At 38.8% G+C, this 26926-nt stretch overlaps 1 protein-coding gene across 4 annotated transcripts in view; it reads right to left on the bottom strand.

Annotated features, from left to right (window-relative positions):
• Positions 1–26926, bottom strand: part of LOC105489309 (uncharacterized) — a 201544-nt gene that overhangs the window by 113626 nt on the left and 60992 nt on the right. Inside the window, exon 2 of one of the 4 annotated variants that reach the window (XR_011616736.1) lies at positions 2812–2898. The exons of the other annotated variants lie outside the window; for them this stretch is intronic. The gene's annotated coding sequence lies outside the window, so the exon portion shown is untranslated. The remainder of the gene's footprint in view (positions 1–2811; positions 2899–26926) is intronic. 4 annotated transcript variants of the gene reach the window in all.

The raw sequence follows: 26926 nt of genomic DNA, 5'->3' as shown, positions 1-26926 counted from the left end.
AGTCTCTGTCCTTGGCTCCATCCCTTCTTTGATAGGTTTGACTGTGTCTCTCTGCTTTCTATGTTATTTTTACTTCTATAATACGACTTCCAAAAAGTCATGACTCATTAGAATGCAGTGGTTTCATTAAAAGAAGCATCGCTACATTTTTAAAGTACATTTACACCAACGGATCTAAATGGAGTTTAGCGTGAGATGAAAGGGAGGAAGCCATGGCTGGAAAACACCCAAAGAGGAAAAATGACTCTGCCGGCCTGGGTTTCTCTCACTAGTGAGGGAGGAGAGCTGCAGATGACTGGAGCTGCCTTTTACTTTTCTTTTCTTAGATTTATATGGTGCTTCTACTTCAAAGAGCTCCATTCAAGTGCCCACGTCCTAAGCATCTTTTAAAACAGAACAGACATAAGTAAGCTGAGGTGTAGCCCTGCAGAGAGGAAAGAAAATGGTCTAAACTGGCCGTGCAAGTTGGCCTGGGTCTGTGTGCCTGCTTCTAAGGGAAGCCATCAGCAAATGCAGGAGACGAACCTTCCAGAGTATTTGTTTGGGTTTCTTTACCTCATTTATTTGAGGACTGGAAAGAGAAGCTATGTTTGAGGCCAGGGGAGAATGGCAGTTTGACCAACGGAGCTGAGAAACAGTTGAGAGCTGTTTAAAAATGGCAGATTACCCCCAAAGTGCTGCGGAGCCCAGGACCGTCACAAGGACTCACCTGCTCTTCTCTGCCGTGACTTTTGCGACAAGCAAAGATATGAACTCACTAACAAAAACTTGACTGAAGGCCTAGTATGACCCAGGAACTAGAATAAGGGACACGCAAGTGGCAAAGATTCTCTCTCAAGAAGTCAAATGGGAAGCTCCCTCTTTAAAAATTAAGCAGCTCCATGCCTCCCCCACACCCTACTCCAAACCCCTCAGTAGAATGCAGGTAAAACCCCTAAGAATGGAGGGTGATTTGAATGTGTAACATCACAGCATTAGACCCATCTCAGCGGATCTGAGTCTGACAAGGTAAACGGTAAACGCGTGTTCATTCAACAAACAGTTATTAGTTGTCACCTTCCACGTACCAGGGATTAAAAAAAGGTCCCTTCCCTGAAAACAAAACAAAACAGAAAACAACCAACCAACAAACAAAAGCAGCCAAACAGCAAGAACAACTCACAGTTTCTGGCCTTAGTCACAGCAAATTAGAACCCATTATGATGGGTGCCACGCTGGGTTTCTGCACGAGCGGCAACAGGAAAAGTGGAGAGGCGAACAGGCACCGTGCAGGGGAGGCGAGCAGGGGCCCGTCCATCAGAGTCAGATGCACTGGGACATATGTACGACGACGGATTTATTCTAGGGCTGCGACCTTACGCAGTTGTGAGCACTGCTTACGCTGTGTACGAAGCTGTGGCTCCTGCTGCGCCTGAGGTCACAGGAAAGATGGCCAGGGATGGGAGAGCAAGGACAAGATGGGGCCTCAGGGACCCGAGAACCTGCAACAGTGGACTGGGGCCTTCGTGGTCTCTCACACCTCCTGGCCCCTGACCACATGGGATGTGTGATCTGAAGGGGACGCTGGTCTCCTTTCCCCCAAGCGTGCACCTAGCTGAGCAATGGGAAAAGCTGCAGAGGAGCCTGTCAGGGAAGAAGGACTGGGAGGCCCGCTACTGACCCAGGAACGTGGTGAGCAGCAGGTCTGCTGCACCGCAGACACAGCAGCCGTGCCAGTGCCAGTCTCCAAACACTGCAAACACGCCTCTTCGGGCCCTGCTTTCTTGGAAAGATGCAGCCAAGGGGATTCCAGGAAGAGTCCTCCCAGCTTAGCTGGGGTGACCCAGTCCAAATGGACCACACCAAGCACAAGGGCCCAGTATGCTGACCTGCTGACCTGATCCCAGCCAGCGTGTGGGATCCCCGGCTGAGTGGGACCAGGTCCAGCCTCCTGCAGGCACTAAGCCTGCACTCTGGAGCTGTGCTGCATGTGCCCAGGTGGAGGGAGGCCTGTTTCCAGGGCACTCATAGGCCCTGCAGGTGTAAATGCATGCTACAGGCAGAGAGGGCCACGCTGAAGAATTTGTGGGACCATTGCTTCAAAGCAGAGGGAGCATGTGCTGGAAGACACCCCTTCAGGGTAAGGCCAATGAAAAAGGAAGTCCTCTGGACATTGTCCAGTCGGCGTCGCTAGTTTGTGCACACCTGCATTATAGAAAAGTGACTTTAAAATGTTTGTGCAACTTGGTTTCATTTATTTCCACAAGATTTTTAATACCTAACTGCCCTAAAATCAATTGCATAAACACTCCTCCAGATACCCAGTGGGCAATTTATATGAGCAGAAATAATTTACATTAAAAAAAAAAATCTCCGTTTTCAGAAAATGAGACTGTAGACTTCTCAAAGAAGAGGCACTGTAATTACAAGCTCCTTAAAGGCAGGACTCTGCTTTTGGCACCAGGACGTCTCCTGCTTATTAGAATCACCTGAGGAAACCAATTAAAGCAGAATATCTGGGGGTGGAGAGAGGGGTGGAGCCCCCAGGGCGGAGCCTAGGCATCTGCATTTTCTAAAGTCTTCCTGCTGATTCCAAAGTGCAGCCATCAGACAGCACATTTTAGTTGAATCAAATCGAGGCGTCAGAATGTCTCAGACAAACTGAAAATGCCAACTCAAGATTCAGTTACTCCATAGTTTTGCTCTTTTTTTCCAGCACTACTGGCATACAGATCTGCCAATCAAAGGTAGAGATCATAAAGGTTTACTTACAAAGGGTGATCATAATAGCAACAAACACAACAAGACAAGGCCAGGTATGGTGGCTCACACCTGTAATGTTGGCACTTTAGGAAGTCGAGGTGGGAGGATCACTTGAGGCCAGGAGTTCAAGACCAGCCTGGGCAGCATAGCGAGATCCTAAAAAAAATTTAAAAAAAAAGAAAAGAAAAGAAAAATTAAGGCAAGTTGGATTAAGCTATACTTAAACCCACATGACCTCAGTGTTTCAAAATAATCAGAAGTATGGAATTTACTCCCTCTTATCTGTGCCCTTTAACCTTGCCTGTTAAATTCCTGCCTCCTAAAAAGATAGTCAAGGACCGTAAGGGATTGCAGGAAATCTCACTGTAGGTGAACGAAGTCTATTTCCTTCGTCCTTCACTGCGAATGTCTCACTCTTAAAAGCAACCAAATGCACAGGCTCAGAGGATACCAGCTTCAGTACAAGTGAAGAACAAAAGCTATGAATTTCAAATCCTAGCTTCTTAAATAACTTAACTCAGCCAATAAGCATCACATAAAATTGATTCCTAACAAGGAAATGAATAAACACTACTTATTAGCTTTGGTGCATATATAGATGTGGAGAAATTATGGCCTAATCAATGACTTCTGTGCCTTCTCCTCCATATTCTTCGCTGCAGAGAACGTTACCCACATGGTCGTCGAACAGCCTGCCGCTAACAGAGCCCACCAGCGACCGGCCTCTGCCTCCTCTCCCACAGCAGCAAAGGGACAACTCCACTAGGCACCAGCTCTGTGATCTTTACAGATAGGTTTCCATGTCCTGTCTGTAAAATGGGACTAAAACTAGTACTTCCCTCACTGTATTGTGAAGATTAAATGAGATCATCCGTGTTGAGTCCTAACACACGGCATTAAAATGGCAGCTGACACTTTTCCTTGCAGTGTTGTCTATGAATTTCATGTTGCTCCAGCACACACTTGTGGGCAGATGCTATTTCACACTTCTTATCTTTGCATCCTCCCTGCAGCTGCCAAAGGCGTGTTCAGGAAATCTTCATTGCATTGAATTGGCACGGAATTTTTAACTAACTAGAGATTATTGTTTAAAATAATATATCATTTTATTTTCTAAGGCATTCAAACACTCTCCTTTCAAATAGTGTAATCAGGTGTCATCATAATTTTTGTTATTTTTATGTTACTTTATAAAATTATTAATAATACAGTACAGAAAGAATTAGTCAATATCACCTCTGTGGCTTAACCTTCAGTTAAAACATTTTTGGTTTAATAAAGACTGGGACTAGTAAAGAAAGCCTGCAGTTTAATGATGATTCCGGTCTAATGAGAGTCTTGAGCATGCATCTGTTGACCTCCCAGTGCTCAGACACAACAGAAAATGGATGAATCCCCAAAATCAAGATGCTAAGGCAAAGTAAGTCAGGAAGAGTAAAGAGAAAAGAGAGAGGCTTCTACTGCTTATGGAAATAAACAATGCCTAAAAAGTGAATTAAAGCTTGTTGTCAATGGCTCCTTCTCCCCAGGGATGGATGTATATATAATAAAGATTTCCAGAAACATCAACCCATATGGCTTGGTAAGCATGTACTGAATAGGGTACTTTAAATTCTAGTAGGAATAGACCAAAGTGATTTAAACTTTTACGTTCCTGTTGTAAATGGGTGTTTCATTTTCTGTGTAAGGTCATATGATTTTTCTAGATTTACAGGTGTATCAAAAGACAACAGTAAAAATTTATTAGTAGGATGTCTGGGCTGAGGTTTAAAATGTTAAGAATGTTAAAAATGTTGAAGTGTCAGCCTTCTGCCTTTGCCTGAATATAGTCATTTCTCTTACAACGTAAGCTTTCATCAGGCAAATTGGATATAATTGATCTAATAATTAGAGAACACAGTTTGAATTATTGCAGCCCTTTATTGATTATGAAGAACCCGTACCTAGTGCCCAGCTGAGGAAAAAGACATTCCAGACCGACGGAAGCTTTGTTGGAACGGCCAGTGCTTTGTTTGAGGCAGGCAAAACGCTGTGAAAAGCACTGCGTTCATGAGAGTTAGGAAAAGCCTCAGGTCTTGAGTTAGGAACTAAAATGGGAGCTGAGAAAAAGATGTAAAAAGCATTGTTCCTAAGAGTTATGGGGAAAAAAGGTACATTTGTTGTGTGCAATGATTTCATTTAAAATCTACTCTAAATATTCAGAGATATTTATGTTTTACAGTGTAACACTTATAGCTATAGAACGGGGCAAAAAAAAACTTTTTATTGAAATTCCTGTAGAATAAACTAATTTGTTGTATAGGGTTTGAAATTCATTGTGGCAAAACCTCTTTCCAATAAGAATACATTTCATGTAGAAATTGTACAGGATTTTCCAAAGAAAGGCAACTAACCAGCTACAAAAGCAAAAATTTTTTGAATAACAGATTTTACTACTCTTTGTTGAGTTTGATTCAACAGGCCTAACATTTCCCACAGAAACAGGGGCACTTGGCCATAGCATCTATTTCCTTGACTTGGCCAATATCAGGCAAAAATCTTAATCCGCAGAATGTAATGCGCCAGACCCTCCAAAAACTAGCCATTTTGTCTCATAGATAACCAAAAGCTTTGCCCTTCTGAGTTTAAACATCAAGACACACGCGTGAGTCAGAATGAGACAAGGATCGCCCCTTCACCAGCTTCTCTGGGTGACCGCAGTATCCAATCTGCACACACAAGAGAACGAGCAGTGATGGGAAAGGCCTCGTCGGAGGCTAGGAGGCAACTTCCTGAGAGAACAACCTCTTCCTCCTGTACTTCCCCCACCTGGAGATGTCATGATTGCTTCTCCCATTCGTCATTCTGGAAACGTGCCCACCATTTTTCCTGCCACCGACAGTTCATCTGTGCTTGGAGTTCTGCTGGTCCCTCCCTCCCCACAAGCTCCAGCAGCCACTGTGTCTTCTTCCATGGACTTCAGACCTCCCCTCAGCACAATGACGTCCCCACAGAGTGGTGTGGTCATGTGAGCAGTTCAAAAGGGTATCCGCTTTTTTTTAATTCTAGGTAAGGAGTAAATTCTAGAAAGATTTTAGCCAATTGGCCAATGACCACTTAAGATCCATGGCATCAATTAATACAGAATAGCATATTTGATTATCTTCAAGAGGAATGGTGCAATGAAACCACTTTGGTAAACAGGACAACTTAGTACAATCCAGAGACATTATAAAATCTCAGGAACTTTTGTCTCCGTTGCCCGAATTTGATTATTTTCTGTAATTGCAAGAGGTAAACTATTTGAAATACGATGAGTTTAGAACTTACCAGGTCTTTACCCAGACTTCTTTTGGGAAACGTGTTGCCTATCATTTCTTCAAAGTACTTGCTGTATATAAAAAATCAAAACGAATGATTAAGAGCTAAGGCTTAAAATCATACAGACGTGGCCCTTCTGTTGTTTATTCTTCCTTCAGAAATAATGACTGAATTACTGAATAGTGATTGAACATACCACCTACCCCAGTTCTGACGCTTAGTAGATCTTTGATTTGGGGAAAGCCATTTAACATTTTTGAACTTCACTTTTATCAGTTATAAAACTAAGAAAATAACACAACCTCCCTAGACTGTGGTAAGGATGCAGTGAGATAATGGATGTGAGCATCTGGCATAGAGCAGCACTCAATAAATAGTAACTATTGTTATAGCTGTGACTAATGAGCATTTCATGGAGAAAATATATTCTGTGCTCACGTTGGCCTAAGTGTGACTTCCTAGTAAATGTTCTAAGTACTTGATCAGTCGCCCTCCTCTCTAAGCCCTGAGTCTTGCAGTCTTAAATAAATCACTCATACATCCAGACTGAGCTGACAGATAGCCTTTAAATTCAAGCCAAACAACTGAGTGCATAATTTTACAAAACTATTCCTCTGTGGTCTGGGTTTGGTGTTAGAAACATTTGGAAATGCATGTTTGGCCTTTCTGTAGTATCCTTGGAGAAGGAATGGACAAATGAAGGGGTGTTGGCAGTGGCTTAAGTCATTAGCTCTGTAGTGTACTCTGGTGCAAACGCAGGGGGTGACGAGGGAAAATCCAGGCAGAGAGCATGATTTTATCCCACACATCAGCTTATCAGATTACAGGGGATGGGGGCAGCAAAAAAGGCAGTGGGAAATAATTTAACATTTTTCCTCCTATCCTGTCCTGTATACAGAAAGATACAACATTATAAGCTAAATCAGTTGGCTAAAGTGTTTCTGAAACTGCTGACATAAAATTGGAAGATCTGAAGGCCCAGGATTGCATTTCCTTCAGTCTAAGTTAATCCATGCTGCATTACACACACAATAATAAACTTACTGATGAGGAGAATGGCATGAATTTCACACACCGTTTCACAGACCCACAGATGTGGAGTTGCAAGGGCATTACATGCCACAAGCCCAGCACACCCTCCTTCCCTCTACCCTCCATCCGTCTACCCTCCTCAGTATTCTACTGGACCTCCTCACAATAGAAGAACAATTATTGCTCCTGAGAACATGCATTGAATCCCACTGGATTCCAGGTACTGTCTGATCTGTCTTCAGGGATGAACTTACTTATTCTTCCCAAACTCTTATAAGGTAGCTACTCTGACCCCCTTTTTGGATATGAGTAAACCAAAGCAATAGGAAGTAATTTATCTCAGGTCATTCAGCCTCTACAGAGCAGACATGTACTCTGCGCCCTGCAGCCGGGCTCTGGAGTCTGTGCTACAGTTGCTATTTGAGGCTGTGATGCCCCCATGAAGGACCCGGTCAATCAATTATTACAGCATTTCCTTCACAACTTAGTGAAGATCATTCTATGAGTCAAAGGCTCTTCAGAGTCAAACAAATGAGTGCAAACTGGCCCTTTTCCTCTGAGTCACTACTTTTCCAGACAAAGTTTCTCTAGTTGCTTTGATTGGTCTATATTCATGCCCATTCCCCAACTCCCCTATGCTCATTTGTAAGGTGATAAAGTCAGCTTGAGGTTCCTCATCTAAATAGCCACTTTTACACGTGAGTGTTGAATGATGAAAAAGAGAACGGGTAGTGGCGTTTCACTGTGACCAGTCATCTGGGAAAGATACCTGGAGGTTCCATTTTTAAAAAGGATGAAGGTATTAAAACTGAGGAAGAAACTGAAGTGAAAACAGATTTTGAGAAAGAATCTGAAGTGAAAACAGATGGAACGTATAAATTTTCTGCAGATGATGTGTTAATAGTGCTGAGGAAAAAAAGGGGGCTCTGATCTAAGGGGAGTAGTCACATATGCACCGCCCAGGACCAAGCACATAGCTAAACATGTGCTGGAAATCACGACTGGTGTGGGAGGTACAGCAGGAAAATTAGAGCTTAGCAATTAATGTACCTCCACCTTCACTCAGATTGAAAAGTAGTTTTGCATAATAAGAAGACTGGGGACTGGAGGCAAACAGACCTCAGTTTGAATCCCTGGTGTAGGACCTCATAGCTGTGTGGTCACCAGCAAAGGCCTTTCTTCCTGAGTTTCAGGTCCTCCTCTGCACATTACAGGGCTGGTGTGATGCCCTCCGGGCAGCATCTCCTAGTTACCATGAGATCCATTAAGAAGAGACCAAGTCAGTCTTGTTCCCTCATTAGCCATCCATTGGCACGGTCCCACATCCTGCACTCAAATATGGGCAGCTGAAGGATGTTAAGGCTCCTACAATAGAGCCCAGGGTTAGGGCTCCATGAATGGTAGCTGTTACCATCATAAGAATAGTGGGTTTTATTCAGAGTTCAAACTGCTTTCATGTGTGCGTGGTATAGTTTTCTGTATCTATTATAATAAATAGTACGGATTTGGATTTAAATTTAAAGTCAAATCCTTTTTATAACACAGTCTGCTTCTTTTTACGAAAGATCTTATCATCTGAATTAATGTGCTTGTGCATGCATACGTGCATATATATGTGCATGGGACACTGTGCACGTGTGTTTCCATGACGTGTGTCTGTGTGTGTGCAAGCGTGCATTCATGTGTGTGTGTATGCATGCATATGTCTCTGTGTGTGCATGTATGTAATACTGTCGATCTAAATAACAATAGACAAAGGATCTCTAAAAACCCACATTTACTTGAAATTATGGCATTGTAATGGAAATGCATGCCATAGTAAGCTATGTGTATATTCAGGGAGGAAAAGGAAGACAAAGATTTCTAAAGGAAAAATGAGGAGGATTATATGTGTTGAGATAATTATCCTCGGTTATGAGGATCAATAGCAAGGACAGAACCTTTCTGGGATTGGACAGGAAGCTGCTGGGCCAATGTCCTCACAGAATTATTTTTTGTATGACTTTGGGGACGGCCTTTGAACAAGGATGTGGTTTTTGCAGAGTCTTTGGTGATAGTTTTGTTATCAGGCATTTATGCATGAGAATCCTCCCTTCATGGCCTTCCCCAGCTCCACTGGTCAGGGATCTTTTCAACACAAGTGATCTCTTTCAATTCTGGCAACTTTCACATTTCCTCCTTTAGATCATGATCTCTCTCCAGAAACACCGATGATCAATCAGTAATAGGTTTTGAATGTCCCTTGTTCTGGTTGCTGGTCTGGTCTTGTGTTGGGAGTAAATGGTGGCTAAGAGTCAGTGTCAAAGTTGTTTGAGCTGCATTCAAGCAACAAACGATCTTTAAAGGGAAGGGCTCTCAGGCCAAGTCTACCTGGAATCCATTATTAGTTCAATTTTGTCTATTCTGTAGTCTTTTGCTATCATCTCAAAGTACTAGGTCAGCATTATTCTGTTAGGAGGTGTACTTCTACAAAACATAAAAATGTAACAAGTAACAGATACAAAGTTTAAAAGGGGAAAACATAAAATAAAATTAATAGTCATATGATAAATCCAGTTTGCCTAATGGTTTTGAGCCATTGAACCTAGTCTTAAAGGCAAACAATTGAACAAATCAGATAACCATTATTCTTTGCAAAGAAAAGAGTAGAAATTAAGAGGGGTAAGTACCTTATTATGATTTGGAATCTTGTCCTGACATCTTGGAAAGTGTCTGAAAACACCATCTTGCTATCGTGCTTTGCAGTTTGGATGCCTGTGCTAATGGCTTTGGGTGATTTGGTGAATTTTCTGTGCAGCCATACATCAGGCACTTGCTCATAAAAAAATTCGTCTAGTTTCAGTTTATAGTGCTTTAGGAACAGAGAAGTTCCTTTTTTTAGTAATTCCATGGAAGGAAGCTGGAGGAATCTAGAACTCAGAGATCTAAGATAGTCTCTAATTAGATAACCAGAACTCAAAAACAGTGCACAGAGCTACAATCTGATAATGGGTGTACTAGAGCATTTTTTTAGAAATGTAACTTTTTCTTTCCACATTAATCACATAGGAATCTCAGGAATTTTAAAACCTAGTGAAGCCAAATTGAGGCAGACTTTAGATTTCACCTACAGTTTTTTTTTTTTTTTTGAGACGGAGTCTCGCTCTGTCACCCAGGCTGGAGTGCAGTGGCCGGATCTCAGCTCACTGCAAGCTCCGCCTCCCGGGTTCCCGCCATTCTCCTGCCTCAGCCTCCCGAGTAGCTGGGACTACAGGCGCCTGCCACCTCGCCCGGCTAAGTTTTTGTATTTTTAGTAGAGACGGGGTTTCACTGTGTTACCCAGGATGGTCTCGATCTCCTGACCTCGTGATCCGCCCGTCTCGGCCTCCCAAAGTGCTGGGATTACAGGCTTGAGCCACCGCGCCCGGCCTTCACCTACAGTTTTAAGATTTCTGGTGCTGCCAAGAATTGACAATTTTACTCACTACTCTAAGACTGGGAGAACTTGAAACCAGGCATTCTATGTACATTCTTAAATATGTCATTCCAGTCAAAGCATTGATAATATACGCAATGTTTTTAATTGTATCCTGCTATAAATAGAGGACATTTTTATGGAACTTATGCAAATAACTGTAGTGTCATAAAAAATACAGATAGTTTTTGAATTTTGAGAAATTATGTAGGAAGAAATAGCAAATGTTTTCACCTTTGTTAACAAAAGTATTTTTTACCAAATTATTGTTAGCTATAGATTAGCTTAAGACAAGACATTTTCTTACATCTGAAAAACAAAATATTTAAGTAAAGAACCAATAATGCATCAAATAAAATTCATAAAAACAATAATCTTCATCAGTTGTTTAATCTCATATGGTACCTTTTTGTTCTACTTGATTTTCATTAGCAGCTTTATGAATTTATTAGTTTCTTCATTAGCATATTTAAAATTTTTAATTTGGCCCATTGATCTTTAAATTATTGGAGACTTTTATTTAAAAGTGCTTGTTGGTGTCTTTTCCATGGATCTGATTGCAGATGCCTTTAGAGAAAATCAAAACTGTGGAAGACAGAGTCTTACAGTAACCATGGTTAGGAATCTAACGGAAGTTCATTATCATCAGCAATTAACAATAAAATGTGGTTATTTTGTGGCATATAAGATAATCAGAATTATGACTGATGATGTATGAGATTTATATGAATTATATACAATTTCAAACATCCATATCAATAACATATGATAAATGTAACTGAAAGAAGACATACTATCACTTATCATTTGACAATATTTTTCTATACAATTTGCCAGATAGGTCTCATCATTTCATATCTCTATAAGATGACAGCTATATTCTTTGAGACCTCCCAGGGATCCAGTAGGAAAACCCCAAAGTTAATTTTAGGTCACAAAGACTTAATTTAGAATTTTGACATTGGAGAAGCCTGTCAAAGATGAAAATAGGTTAAAACATTTGATCAAAATAGGATTACAAATCACTGTGAAATCACAGTCATTCATTCAGCCAGAGTGATAAGAGACTTCCAAAGTTATGTGGATGTAAAAACCTTAGCCTTTTAAAGCTCAATGTTCCGAAGTAATCAAATACCTAATAAAAACAACACAGAAAATTATCTTGCTAAAAAGTAAAATATTTGTTTCTTAGGCCAATTTCCAAAAAGGTAGAGAGAAACCTTCGTAATGTGATTGCTTTTCCATATGGGAAGCCTGTTTCAATAAGCTGAAAGTTGAACCTGATGAAAACACTACTTGGATTTAATCAGACACAGGAAGAGTGCATCCAAAGTTATGAGTGTGCCCCATTCTAGAGGAGAACTTGTACTCTGAGCAGGAGAATGCATGGCTTTTAGTAACAGCATGGGAAGTTTCCTGGTTACGTGGAATAATTCAGACACAATGAGAAAAGCCAAGTACACACTCAAGTCATACTGGATAAAAAAGTTGCTTTTCTAGGCCTTCAAGGTAACCATTTTAGCATCAGGCCATCACAGCAGAGTTAGAAGAGAAAAAAGTTAAAGGAGAGAGTTATCATTCCAGTTCTTCTCAGGAGGAAATAGAGGAAGAGCAGAAGGCAATGATGTTGTATTAGTCAGAGTTATCTAAAGGAACAGAACTAATAGGATTTATGTACATAGGACGGAGATATATTAGGAGAATTGACTCACATGATCACTAGGTGAAGTCCCACAATAGGCTGTCTGCAAGCTGAAGAGCAAGGAACCCAATCTGAGTCCCCAAACCTCAAAAGTAGAAAAGCCAATAGTGCAGCCTTCAGTATGTAGCCCAAGGTCCAAGACCCCTGGCAAGTCACCGGTGTAAGTCCAAGACCCCTGGCAAGTCACCGGTGTAAGTCCAAGACCCCTGGCAAGTCACCGGTGTAAGTCCAAGTGTCCGAAAGCTGAAGAACTTGGAGTCTGATGTTTCAGGACAGGAAGCATCCGGCATGGGAGAAAGATGAAGGCCAGAACACTCAGCAAGTCTCTTCATTACCCACTGCCAGCTGATTAGAAGGTGCCCACCCAGATTGAGAATGGGTCCACCTCTCTCAGTCCACTTACTCAAATGCTAATCTCCTTTGGCAACACCCTCACAGACACACCCAGGAACAACACCTTGCATCCTTCAATCCAATCAAGTTGACACTCAATATTAACCATTACAGTTGTATAACCTGCAAATTACATGTGATGAGATACAGCAAACATTGAACTTCTGAAATATGAATCTGAGAAGTTTTAAGAGGAAAACTCTACCTGAAGAAACGAAATCACAATTTTACATGAAAAAGACAGCATTTCTAACGTGAAACTAGGAAATTAAATAGTGATTATAAAACAAAAATATAGCTGCAGAGAATTAAAAATCAAAACCTCTTTAGACTAAAGAACTTTTGACTTTTAATTGTACTGAAACTAATATTTTAAGAAAATCTTGTTGTTCTTATAGAGGGAGCCAACTTTTTGGTTTTGTATTTCTATATTTTCAATATCAAAGATCAATGTTTAGAAAGATTTATAAATAATTCGCTTCTAACTATAGCCAACTTGAGGACATAAAATTTTTTTATCAATTCATCCTCCACAAACCTTTTGTGACCTGCACAAAGCCTTCACATTATGCTTAGGCTTTCTGCTTTGTTCTGTCTTCCTCTTTCTTAAAAAATAACCAGTTGTTTTCCTTTAGGACAAACATTTACTACACAAGATTCTTTTCCAGACAAAATTATTCTCCTTTCTTTTTAAATTTTATTAACAAATATATATCTTTACAATAACTATGACTTTCTTATAACTCCCTCCTTCACTTATTCCTTTTTATATTGTTTCTATTTTCTTTCTAATTTTAATTTTTGAAACAACCTTTAAACAACCTCCAAATTAGAAAAAAAAAATTCTCAATAAAGAACATATTTTTGGCCAGGCGCAGTGGTTCACGCCTGAAATCCCAGAACTTTGGGAGGCTGAGGCAGGCAGATCACAAGGTCAGGAGTTCGAGACCAGCCTGACCAATATGGTGAAACTCTATCTCTACTAAGAATACAAAAATTAGCCAGGTGGGTGTAGTGGGACGCACATACAGTCCCAGCTACTCGGGAGGCTGAGGCAGAAGAATTGCTTGAACCTGGGAGACAGAGATTGCAGTGAGCCAAGATTGCACCACTGCACTGCAGCCTGGATGACAGAAGGAGATTCCATCTCAAAAAACAAAACAAAAAAAGAACATATTTTTATGCCTTTTTAAAATTATTCTCATCAAAACACATCTTACTTTTTTGGCACACATTGTATACACAATTACATATATTAACAAGAATTTTAACTCTTAGTAATCTTGATTTTTAGTGAAAATCTAGGAAGCAAGAAATTTTGAACTGTCTGTCACATAGTAGTGTTTTATAGATGAGAATCTGTTAATAATTTTGAGAAACATCGTTTTCCATAACATAATTTTTACATGTATCAATAGACCTAAATATATATAATATATCTATAAATTTTTAGGAGTGAAGAACAAACATTTGTGTTCAGTAATTTCAGTTTTTATCTTATTTTGAAATGACCCAGACATTTAATAAGTATCGTTTTAACATGACATAACCTTAATATTTAAAATTATATAAAAATTTTATCTGTAAGCATTTGTTCCATTTACATTTACCTAATTTATTTTTAACAATTTACCAAGATTACTTATAAAAACTGAGATATTAGATAAAGCTAATCATTATTTCAAATTATTTCCCTGTTAAGCATTTTTATAGCCTGTGACTATTAGGTGTTCATGTAAGCAGAAGACTTAAAGTTAAATATAAGAATATGTTGTTAATAACTCAGCAGATACAGCTGTTTTTATTAAACTACAATATTAAATTAAGCTTATATATCAAAGGGTTACACAAACAAAGAGTATTCTGCTTTTAGGTTGGGTTTATCATTTTCTGACCTTAAAACATCTGGAAGATACAAATATAAAACTGTCTAACCAGTAAACCCAGGCAAAAATGTATGCTGACAACTTTATTTTACCAATAATTTTTTTTTAAAAAAAGCTTCTTTCTTATTAATATTTTATATGAGTGCTCATTATCTTTGCCAATTTGAATAAAATTATGTAAGGGATTTCTGGCTAACTACATCAGATTTTATAATATAGACACAAAATATAACAAAATTCAATGTACATATGTGTAAATAGACCTAAACATATATCCACACATAAATACAATCTTATACATTTCATTTTAGAATTTTGGTCATGAGATAGTAATACAGACTCACCAGTTTATAAAAGACTATTTGATCAAAATTTTATTTTTGAAAATATAAGCCTTGTTCAAATGGCTCCCTTTTTCAATGGTTATTTGCCCCAATAGGTATCCTAATGAAGGCTGTGGACCAATGTTTTGGGGAAAGTAAGTTGTTTTACAAAGACTTCTTTGGCCCCTTTTTGTTTTTTTTTTTTTTCTTTTTTTAGCTTTAAATGGGTTTGAGGTTAAATTTTCAGTTTACATTTCAGCCAGGATTGACTGAATTGTATAAGAAAAAACAAAATCTCTAAGTAGCCTTGAATTAGTAATAAACCCACAATTTGTTTGCTGGTCTGATTACCAATTGAGAGTAATCAGTGTGGGTGGAGAGGCATGTTGGTAGGGTTTTTGTGTTTGTTTGTTTGTTTTGTTTTGTTTTTGGAAGTGGAGTCTCACTCTGTCACCCAGGCTGGAATGCAGTGGCACGATCTCAGCTCACTGCTACCTCAGCCTCTCCAGTTCAAGCAATTCTCCTGCCTCAGCCTCCTGAGTAGCTGGGACTGCAGGTGCCCGCCACCACACCCAGCTAATTTTTGTATTTTTAGTAGAGATGGAGTTTCACCACATTGGTCATTTTTTTCCGGCCCCTACATGGCAAACAAAGCAATTTTTATGCATGAGAGAGCTACCTTTTATTATTGCGCTTAGCTCAAAATTTTGACCTGTTTGATCTGAGAGCCCCACTTCTATAAACATTTATCTGGTTTAAGACTAGTAATACTTGAATCAACTATTCCATAAGCTTAAGCAATTGTTAGTCAGGCAAACCTAAATTTGCATTTCCAAAAGATGTTTAGATTGTTGGTTGCCATGAGGCTGTTGTAATTTGTAAAAGCACTAATTTTAAAGTCCTTTAAGATTTTTTTTTATCTGACCTGGAATGCTATAGCAGAGAGTTTTATCTCAACGCCAGCAGAAAAATCAACAGATTCAAAGTAGGTAGGAAAAGAAGCAGAGTGCTAGAGGATTTAGAAGCCTCTACATGTTGACTCTACCATTGTATTCTCTTAATTTGGTACAAAGAAGAAAACAAGCTTGGGGAGTTCAAATGATCCCTATGATTGCCATTGATCAAAAAACGTGCATGAGGAAAGCCATGTAGCTGCCTGGAGACTCAGAAAATCTGATATGTCTAAATGTTTGAAATTCCCATTTTATTTCTTTTTAATCTCTTCAAAGCAAAGAAAATTCTACCAATCCTGTGAAAGAATGTTAGGAGTTTGAGTGAGTGTTTTAGATGCTGGGGACTGCTCAAATGGATTTTAATTAGCCATCTTGCAGCCATCATTTAGAATGTTTATTTTTTTTCTCTAAGAAGATTTTCAGAAATCAGCATGGGAAGAGATCCAAATCACTTACAGACATGCAGAACCAAACCAAAATGAAACCAAGATAAGAGTGATCACAAAAATGTTAACCCAGGCATGCAGATCAAACAAAATACTAAATTAGGCACACAGAAACAAAAGTGAATTCACCAGAAAAGACATTCTTCACAAACAGAACATAAATTCTGTAAAAAACAGATGAACAGACACTTGTCCTTATACAGTAAGGGCTTTCCAGAAAAAAACAAAAAGTCTTTCATCATCCCAAGAGGAATGCAAGGTCCTTTACTCAGATGGCCTTATAACAAAACAAAAAGTGAAGCTAGTCAGCCTCTACCAGCCTCTACCAAATATAGGGAGGCCTAACCTGAGAAAAGACTCACCAGGACAGAAAAGGTGAGGCCATGGAAGCAGAGAGCTCTAAGGACCTAAGTGAGTACTGCATACCAGGTCCCAGAATTACCAATTTCTTTCACAAGTGATTTTTCTTCAGGTCTGACTTCTGGACACAATTTTTATCAATGTAAATATTAAACAGAGAGGGGCTCTCTAAAAGAAAATGACAGTTACTTGGGAATGAGGCATTTCAATGGAAATATGTGTGCCATAGTAAACTAGGTCATATTCAGGGAAGTAAAGGAAAACAGCAGTTTTTAAGGGAAACAGGAAAGAGGCTATATAACTGCTTCTGAGTGATACGGTTTGGCTGTGTCCCCACCCAAGTCTCATCTTGAATTGTAACTCCCACAATCCCCATATGTCGTGAGAGAAACCTGGTGGGAGGTGACTGAATTATATTGGGGGGTGGGGGTCTTTCTTGCACTGTTCCCGTGATAGTGAATGGGTCTCATGAGATCTGATGGTTTTAAAAAACAGAGGTTTCTCTGCACAAGCTCTCTTTGCCTGCCACCATCCATGTAAGATGTGACTTGCTCCTCCTTGCCTTCAACCATGATTATGAGGCCTCCTTAGCCATGTGGAATTGTGAGTCCAATTAAACTTCTTTCTTTTGTAAATTACCCAGTCCTGGGTGTGTCTTTATCATCAGTATGAAAATGGACTAACACACTGAGATTATTATCATTAGCTACAAGGACGAATAACAAGGGTGACACCAGTGTAGACTTGGAGAGGAAATTGCTGGGAAGATGCCCAAACAGAACTATTTTTTGTGTAAAGTTGAGATAGTCTTTGTGCAAGGTTGTGGTTTCTGCAGAGTCTGTTGTGATAGTTATCAGGCATTAATGCATGAGAACCCTCTCTTTATGGCCTTTCTCACCTCTGTTCATCAGGATTTTTTTTTTTAAACACAAGTGATTTCATTCTGATTCTAACAACTTCTGCAACACCAAGACCATTTTTACAAAGGGAAAAGGAACATTTGTCTGTGCTGGCCAAGCCTTCAATACATGCAAAGCTTTCAAATCCCAGGCAAGAACTGGATCTGGAGGCAGAACAAAAAAGCGAAGGAACTAATTTCTAATTTAAATGAGAATAATGGCTGCTTTTTCTCAGAGCTTATCAACATTTCTGTGTCTCAAAATAGGTTTCTTCCTGGTATTTAATGTAATAATGATATGAGAGTTTAACTTCATATTTTTAGGATCATTAGAAATCTTCCAAATGAATTGACATTTTCACTGGTTTTACATTTTTGCCAACTATTTTCCAAAATTGGTATGACCAATGAGCCAGTTCCCAAAAGATCTATGTGTGTGCATACAATTCCACATTTATATTTCTACAAATTTATTTAACAAATATTTATCATGTGGAGTATCATGAAGAGTACTCACAATTTAGAGAACCTAAAATTTGGTGGTAGGAATAAGACATAATGTGAAGAAGGTCTTTTGATTCTGTAATGCAAAATTGCTTATAAATGTGAGGAAAATGTTAAACAACCATAGCAGAGAGAACATGATTAGCAGTGGGGAGACAATGGCAGGTACTGCAAAGCTTAGGAAGAGCAGCTTCATGGGCAGGTGCCACTCAGAGAGGGCTGTGTTTCATGAAGTCAGTGCCAGAGGGAGGTCAGAGCATGAAGGAGAGCCCCAACGGACCAGCCAGGAGCCAAACAGCCCTGCAGGAAGAGTTCATCTTTAATGGGAGGAGTGTGGAAGGCAGGACTAGATGGGAAAAATTCCAGCAGGCAGGCAACACAAGTCCCAGAAAAAAAAGGTGGTGACAAAGTAGACTGCTTGTTGGTTAGAAGTGACCGTTCAGAGGCACCCAGATTCAAAATCAGTGCCCTGAGGCCTCCGAAAATAGAGCTGAGAAGAGCAAGTTATTGCAGAACCAAGGCATGGGGCATGTTTCCAAGAGGGATCTGCACAGGTGCACTCGACTGGAGCACAGTTACTGAAAGAGATGGTACATTTGAGAACATGTGGCCCAAACACTACAATAAGGGCTCGAGATAAGAGCAGAACCTGCCTTCAGTGTAGACCTCACATTAGATCCCTAACCCTTAATCTCCTCTTAAATACTTCTGGAAGGACAAAGAAGAGATGTCAGAGCCAGAAATGGGTCAGGGAACTGAGGAGGTAGCCAAGTCCATGGTGCTGGTAGATGGTCAGGACCCAGGTATATCAAGAACATGATAGATGACACCCCAAACACTCAGCCCATGGGAAGAGAAAGAGCACTTCAACTCTCATTTTAAATGTTTTTTTTCTTTATTTTTAGGTTTAAAAATTATGTGGAAATATTGCTTACCCTAATTTCCTAAAGCGTTAATAAGGAAAATTATTAATCACATTTATTGTTCATTCTGATAGGGTTTCAAACTTTGTACGATACACATATGCAGACCGTGAAAGGGTTAGTGAGAAAGTCCTGCATGCACTTTTGTGTTTCCTGTCATGCAGTTATTCTAAAGCTGTCTTCATCCACTACACCTGGCAGCCCTGCAGAGCACAGTTCTAAAGTGAGCAGTGTTCTAATCTACTTCACCAGCTTCGTTAACATGCTCACCTGATCCACAGCAGGCGCTGGGATTGTTGTTGGAGATGCTCACTCACATCAGCTTTGAATGGTTCATCTCAAGTATGCAAAGCAGTTATCATAAGTCAAAGGACAACAAATTAGAAAATTAGAATGGGTACCACATGTAATCAGGGTGTTGTTCAATTACTATCTTATTGCATGATGCAATGCTAGGTTTGTCCACTCACAGGAATACTGTGTGTCAGGTTCTCTTTCTGTCCTATGTATGTGTGTGTATCTGTGTGTGCATGTGTATGTGTGTATATGGGTATGTATATGTGTATGTGCACATGTGTACATGCCTTGAATGTGCACATGTGAGTATGTGTATATGCACATGTGTCTTTGTGTTTATACATGACTCCCAAATTGGTCCTGTGAGGTTGGCGTTTTTCATCCACGCCATTGTGATTTTGAAATGTTAGGTGAATATCCTGCCACTAGTAACTGACAGAGACAATTTGAACCCACACCTGCTTGATCTCAAATCCCATGTTCTAATTCCAGAAAGTGGCTGAGACTAACATGCTCCTGAGTATGGTGAAGAAGGGTGTGTAGGTCAGACACGCGCTCAGGATAAAACAGGGAAACCTTCAGGAAGAGTTAGCAGTTACCCTGCATCAAGAATCCCTGACATCCTGGAAAGACACAAAAGGCAGTTAGCCCAAGATCCAGAATGTGCTCACACCTCTTCAGCACTTCTAAGTCTGTGTGTCTGTTTGTGTGTGTCTGTGTGTGTGTGTGTGTGTGTGTCTGTGTGTCTGTGTGTGTGTACTTGTTATGGTTAATGAATCACACACAATTTATTCCTGTTTGTAGATTTAGTTCTTTCAAACCCATGCTTTCATTCTTTTAATAAGTCTAAAAGTAAGATAACCCTTTAAGGGAAAAAAAGAAGTTTCTATGTTTGTGTGTGTGCACACATATGCAACATGTATGGTGAAGCAACAGAATATTTTGTCTGGCTTTATCCAGGTATAATTGATAAAAATTTTACATATTTATGGAATAAGATGTGATGACTTGATATACACGTACATTGTGAAATAATTACTACAATCAAGTTCATTACCATGATCACCTCACATAGTTGCCTTTTGTTTTTACAGTAAGAATCCTTAAGATCTAGTCTCCAAGCAAATTTCAAGTGTATAGTAGATCATTATTACTCATAGTTGCCACATAATTGTACCTGAGATCTCCAGAATTTACTCACTTTGTAACTGACCATTTGTACCTTTGACCAGTATTTCTCCATTTCCCTCCCCCACCCCCTCAGCTCCTGACAACCACTGTTCTGCTCTGTTTCTATGAGTCAACTTTTCTAGGTTCCATATATAGGTGAGATCATAGGGTATTTGTCTTTCTGTGTCTGGGTTATTTCACTTAGTGTAATGTCCTCCAGGTTCATCCATGCTGTTGAAAAAGGCAGAATTCCCTTTTTTAATAGCCAAGTAATATTCAATTGTGTATATGTCTACACCGCATTTTGATGACCCATTCAGCTATCAACAGAAATTTAGGTTATTTTCATATATTGGATATTATTAATAATGCTGCCTTGAACCGGGGGACGAAGATATCTCTGCAAAGCACTGATGTCATTGCCATATTGGGTATATGCCCAGAAGTGAGATTGCTGGGTCACCTGACAGTTCTATTTTCAATTTTTTTGAGGAATCACCATGCTATCTATTCTTTAAGAGCTGTACCAATTTACATTCCCATCAATGGTGCACAAGAGTTCCTTTTTCTCCACACCCTTTCTAACACTTGTTATGTCTCCAATTTTTGATAATAGCTTTCTTAACAGGTGTGAGGTGATACATGATTGTGTGCTTTTTACTGCATCTCACTGACGATGATGTTGAGCCCCTTTTCATATACCCATTGTTCATTTGTATGTCTCTTGAAAAATGTCTATTCAGGTCGTTTATCTATTCCTTTGCTACTGAGTTGCATAGTTGCTTATGTATTTTGGATATTAACCTCTTATCAGATATATGGATTACAAATAGTTTCTCTCATTCTATAAATTCCTTTTCATTTTATTGAATGTTTCCTTTGCTGTGCAGAAGTTTTTAGTTTGATGTAATCCCATTTGTTTATTTTTGCCTTTGTTACCTATGCTTTTGAGGTCTTATACAAAATAATTCTTGCCCAGGCCAATGTCATGAAGCATATCCTCATATTCTCCATGTTTTCTTTTAGTAGTTTTGTAGTTTCAGGTCTTACATTTATCTTTAGTTCATTTTTAGTTGATTTTTGCATACAGTGACATAGGAATCCAGTTTCATTCTTCTGCATATGGATATCCAAATTTCCCAGCACCATGTACTGAAGACATTCTCCTTTCCCCAACTGTGTTCTTGTAGCCTTTGTCAAAAATCAATTGCCTATAAATGCATGGATTTATTTCTGGGCTCTCTATTTATTTTCATTGGTTTATGTGTCTGTTTTTATGACAAAACCATGCAGTTTTGGTTACCATAACTTTGTAGTATGTTTTGAAATCAGGTAGTGTGAAGCCTCCAGTTTTGTTTTTTGGGTTTGTTTCTGATTGTTTGTTTTGTTTTTTGTTTTTTTCCTCAAGATTGCTTTTGATACAGACAAGAGGCAGGGAAATACTAGGAAGAAAAGGGTGGGGTCCCTGACAAGGGTTCCACCCTCAGGCCTGGACCCATGGCCCTAAATGAGAACTTCACATCCCTGTTTTCCTGCCTGAATGCTGCCTTTTGGCCTGCCACATCCCCTATCCTGTGCCCCATAAGAACCGCAGACCCCAGACACAGGACACACACACACAGAAGACAGAAGTGTCTGAACATTGAGAGAAGAAGCAGCTGGACATCACAAACTGCTCAAAGAGTTTGCCCAGGGATGGTCCAAGAGGAGATCAGCCCAGGACAGCCAAACTCCAGGGGAAGACTGCCTTCCCACTCCATCCCCTTTCCAGCTCCCCATCCTGCTGAAAGCCACTTCCACCATTCAATAAAGTCTCCACATTGACTGTCCTTCAAGTCCATGTGACCTCATTCCTCTTGGGCATTGAACAAGAATTAGGGACGCACTGGGTGTGGGAACCCAAAAAGGCTGTCACACTGGCCTTTTGCCCTCGCTGGTGGAGGGTAGCCACCCCATGCCACAAGGCAAAAGGCCCACTGAGCTGGTAGCATGTCCTCTGGGGCTCCAGGTGTTGCCAGCACCCACTCCCAGACAGCAGAGCTGAAAGAGTATTGTAACGTGCTTGAATGCTGCCATGGGCTCACACAGGGCCTGCTCCTACCAGAGAGGAGCAACCGTCTGGTTCCAGCATTCATTCACTCTGGTTCCTACACTTGTCTGCTCGTGTGCTCCCACCTGTAAGAGATTTAGCACGGCAGCTTAGTAAATGAATCACTCCCTTTGTGAGTCCCAGGAAGGGGTCAAGGGAACTCTCCCATCTCACTTTGGCTATTTAGGTCTTCTGTGAATTCGTATAAATTTTATGGTTTTATTTTCTATTTCTCTGAATCTGTAGATCACCTTGGATAGTATGGACATTTTAATAATATTAATTCTTCTAGTTGATAAACTTGGAATATCTTTCCATTTTTTATGTCCTCTTCCATTTCTTGAATCAGAATTTTATAGTTTTCAGTGAATAAATCATTCACCTCCTTTGTTAAATTTATTCCTAGGTATGTTGTTTTTGTAGCTATTAAAAGTATGATTGTCTTCTTGATCTTTTTGAGATATTTCACTATTAACATATATAAAAATATATATGCTACTAATTTTTATATGTTAATTTTGCATTCCACAACTATCCTGAATTTGTGTATTAGTTCTAATAGTATTTTGTTGGATTCATTAAGGTTTTCTAGATACAAGATCATGTCACCTAGATAGACAACTTAACTTCGTCCTTTCTGATTTGGATGCCTGTTGTTTCCCTATATCATGCCTAATTGCTCTGGCCAGGACTTTCAGTACTACGTTGGATAAAAGTGTTGAGAGTGAACACCCTTTTGTTGTTCCTGATCTTAAAGGAAAAGATTTCAGCTTTTAATCAATCATTGAGTATGATGCTAAATGTGTACAGTCTCTCTACACCTAATTTGTTGAGTTTTCATCATAAAAGGATGTTGAATTTTGTCAAATGCTTTTTCCACATCTATCAAGATGATTATGTGATTTCTTCATCACACTGTTACTGATTTGTGTATGTTGAACCATCCTTGCAACCCAGCAATAAATCTCATTTGATCATGACATATAATCTTTTTAATGTTCTGTTACATTTGATTTGCTAATATTTTATCAAAGACTTTTTCATCTGTGTTTATGAGAGTTATTGGCCTATTATTTTGTATTCTTGTAGTGTAATGTCTCTACCTGTTTAGGGTATGAGGCTAATCTTGGCCTCATAAAGTGAGTTTGAAAGCTTTCCTTCCTCTTCAATTTTTTGAATAGTTTGAGAAGGATTGGAATTAATGCCCGAGAGTTCACCCATGAGTCTGTCTTGTCCTATACTTACCTTTGTTGGGAGGTCATTTCTTTAAGTCAATCCCCTTACTTATTATTGACCTGTTCAGGTTTTCTATTTCTTTATGATTCAGTCTTCATAGGTTGTGTATTTCTAGAAATTTATTCATTTCTTCTAGGTTATCCCCTTTTTTGGCATATAATTGTTCATAGTAGTCTGTTTTGGTCCTTTGTATTTCTGTGGTATCAGTGGCAGTGCCTCTTATTTCGTTTATAATTTTATTTATTTGAGTTTTCTCTGTTTTTTCATGGTTTTTAATGGTTAAAGGCTTGTCCATTTTTATTTATCTTTTCAAAAAACCAAGTTTGAGTTTCATTCATGCTTTCTATTGTCTTTCTAGTCTCTATTTCATTTCTTTCTACTTTCATCTTTATCATTGCCTTCACTCTGCTGACATTGGGCTTAATTTATTCTTTTTCTAGTTTCTTGAGGTGTAAAGTTGTTTATATGAGGATCTTTATTTTTTCTTAATGTTGGCATTTATCACTTTAAAATTCCTTCTTAGAAAAGTTTTGGTTGTATCTTGTAAGTTTTAGTATGTTGTCTTTCCACTTTTGTTTATCTCAAAATACTTTTTAATTACCTTTTGATTTATTCTGACCCACTGATTATTCAGCAGCATATTGCTTAATTTCCATCTAGCTATAAATTTTTAGTCTCCTGTTATTTAGTTCTAGTTTCATAACACTGTGGTCTGAAAAGATACTTGATATGATTTTAATATTCTAAATTTGTTAAGACATTTTTGTCACCCAACACATGATCTATTCTGAGGATATTATATATGCACCTGAAAAGAATGTATATTCTGCTGCTGTTGGATGGAATGTTCTATGTATTCTGTTATGTCCTTTTGGACTATAATATTATCCAATTCCTCAATTTCCATATTGATCTTCTGCCTTGATAATCTCTCCATTGCTGAAAGTGGGTAGATATTAAAGTCCTTTATTATTATTACCTTACTATGTATTTTTCTCATCAATTTTCCTAATTTTGCTTTTTCTTTAGATGCTTCCATGTTGAGTGCATATATATTTACAATTGTTATATTCTTTTGAAAAAGTGACCCCTTTCTCGTTATACAGTGACCTTCTTTTTATCTTGTAACAGATTTTTGACTTAAAGTCTGCTTCATTTGATAAAGTATAATCATCTACACTCTCTTTTGGTTATCATTTGTATGAAATATATTTTTTCATCTCTTCATTCTCAGCCTTTATGTGTTTTTAAAAGCAGAGTCAGTGCCCTGTAGGCAAGCTGTTGTTGGATTCTTTTTCCATTCCACTACTCTTGTGTTTTTTGATTGGATAGTTTAACCAATTTACATTTAAAGTAATTATTGAGAAGTGAGGACTTACTATTGCCATTTTATTGATTGTTTTTCACTGTTTTGTAGTTCCTGTGTTTGTTTCTTTCTCTCTGGCTATCTTCTTTTATGATAGGCTGATTTTTTTTTTTTTTTGTAGTGGAATGAGTTGATTCCTTTCTCTTTATCTTCTGTGTATCTACTAAATATTTTGCTTTGTGGTTACCATTAGGTTTACATAAAACATCTTAGAGTTGTAACAGTATATTTTAAGCTAATAACAACTTAAATCACATACAAAAACTGTAGTTTTTCTCTCACTCCCACCACATTTATGCTATTTATGATATCCTTTATATCTTTTTATATTGTACATTCATTAACAAATGATTGTAGCTATAGCTCCTTAAATATTTGAGTCTCTAACTGTTATATTAAAGTTAAAATTTACATACTACTATGACAGTATTAGAGCATTTTGAATTTGGCTATATATTTACCTTTACCAGTGAGTTTTATACTTTCTTATGTTTTCATGTTTTCATTAGTGTCCGTTTGTTTCTACTCGAGAAACTTTCTTTAGCATTTCTTGTAAGACACATCTAGAAGTGATGAACTTCTACTTTTGTTTGTCTGAATAGCTCCTTAGCTCTTCCTCATTTCTAAAGGACAGCTTTGCAGATGCAGTATTCTTGGCTGCCAGTTGTTCTATTAATTTTAGAACTTTGAATATATTATCTTACACCTTCCTGGCCTGCAGAGAAATCCACTGATAGAATTATGGCCACTGCCTTGTGTGTAACAACTAACTCTTTTCTTGCTGCTTTCAAAATTCTCTTTGTCAATTTTGACAATTTGATTAGAGTGTGTTCCAGGGCCATCTTCTCTGCATTGATCTTGTTTGGGGTCCTGGGAGCTTCATAAATCTTGGTATTCATATAACTCCCAATATTTGGGAAGTTTTCAGCCATTATTTGTTTAAATAAGTTTTCTGCTCCTTTCTTTCTCCCTTCTCATTCAGTAACTCCTATAATGGATATTTTTTGCTTATTTGATGGTGTTCCATAGATCTCATATGTTTTATTTATTCTCTTTCATTCTTTTTTCTTTTTGTCCCTCTAGCTGGCCAATTTCAGATGATCTGTCTTTAAGTTCACTGATTCTTTCTTCTGCATGATTAAATCTGCAGTTAAAACTCTCTATTCATTTTTCAGTTTTTTTGTTGTCCATTTTAGCTCCAGAATTTCTCTTTTGTTCTTTCTTATTGTTTATATTTCTTTATTAAACTTCTCAGTTTATTCATGCATTGTTTTTCAGATTTCATTTATTTGTTTGCCTGTATTCTGTTACATATCATTGAACTTCATTAGATGATTGTTTTGAATTTTTTGTCAGGCAATTTATAGATTTCTATTTCTTTACGGTTGATTGCTGGAGCTTTATTAGTTTACTTTATGGTGTCATGTTGGCCTGACTGTTTATAATCCATGTATTCTTGCACCTATGTCTTTGCATTTGAAGAAAGAAACACTCTTCTCATCTTCACAGACTATTTTTGGCAGGTAAAGATCCCCAAGCTGATGGAATTGCCTCTGAAATTGCAGTCAAGTGGGGTTGGAGCTAGGTCTTGTGGTTGTTCCTAGGTCTACCTTGTATTTTGTAGTTGGCATGCCTTTACTGGATTCTGTCTGGCTCCTGAGTGGACTGGACTGCTTCCAGGACTTTGGTCAGTAGAGCTGGCACTGGGACAAGGATCTGTTTTCAGACCTACTGTTGGGTCCACAGACAGCGGGTCTGCTATTAGCTGTGTGGATGGGTGTGGATCCTGCTTATCCATGGGGTGATTCAAACCAGGTCACTAGGTGGGCCACTGGACAAGTAGCACTGGCCC

Source organism: Macaca nemestrina, chromosome 19, assembly GCF_043159975.1.
Source record: "Macaca nemestrina isolate mMacNem1 chromosome 19, mMacNem.hap1, whole genome shotgun sequence".
Lineage (NCBI taxonomy): Eukaryota > Metazoa > Chordata > Mammalia > Primates > Cercopithecidae > Macaca > Macaca nemestrina.
The sequence above is the reverse complement of the archived record's forward strand: the minus strand, read 5'-3'. Positions and strand labels throughout refer to the sequence as shown.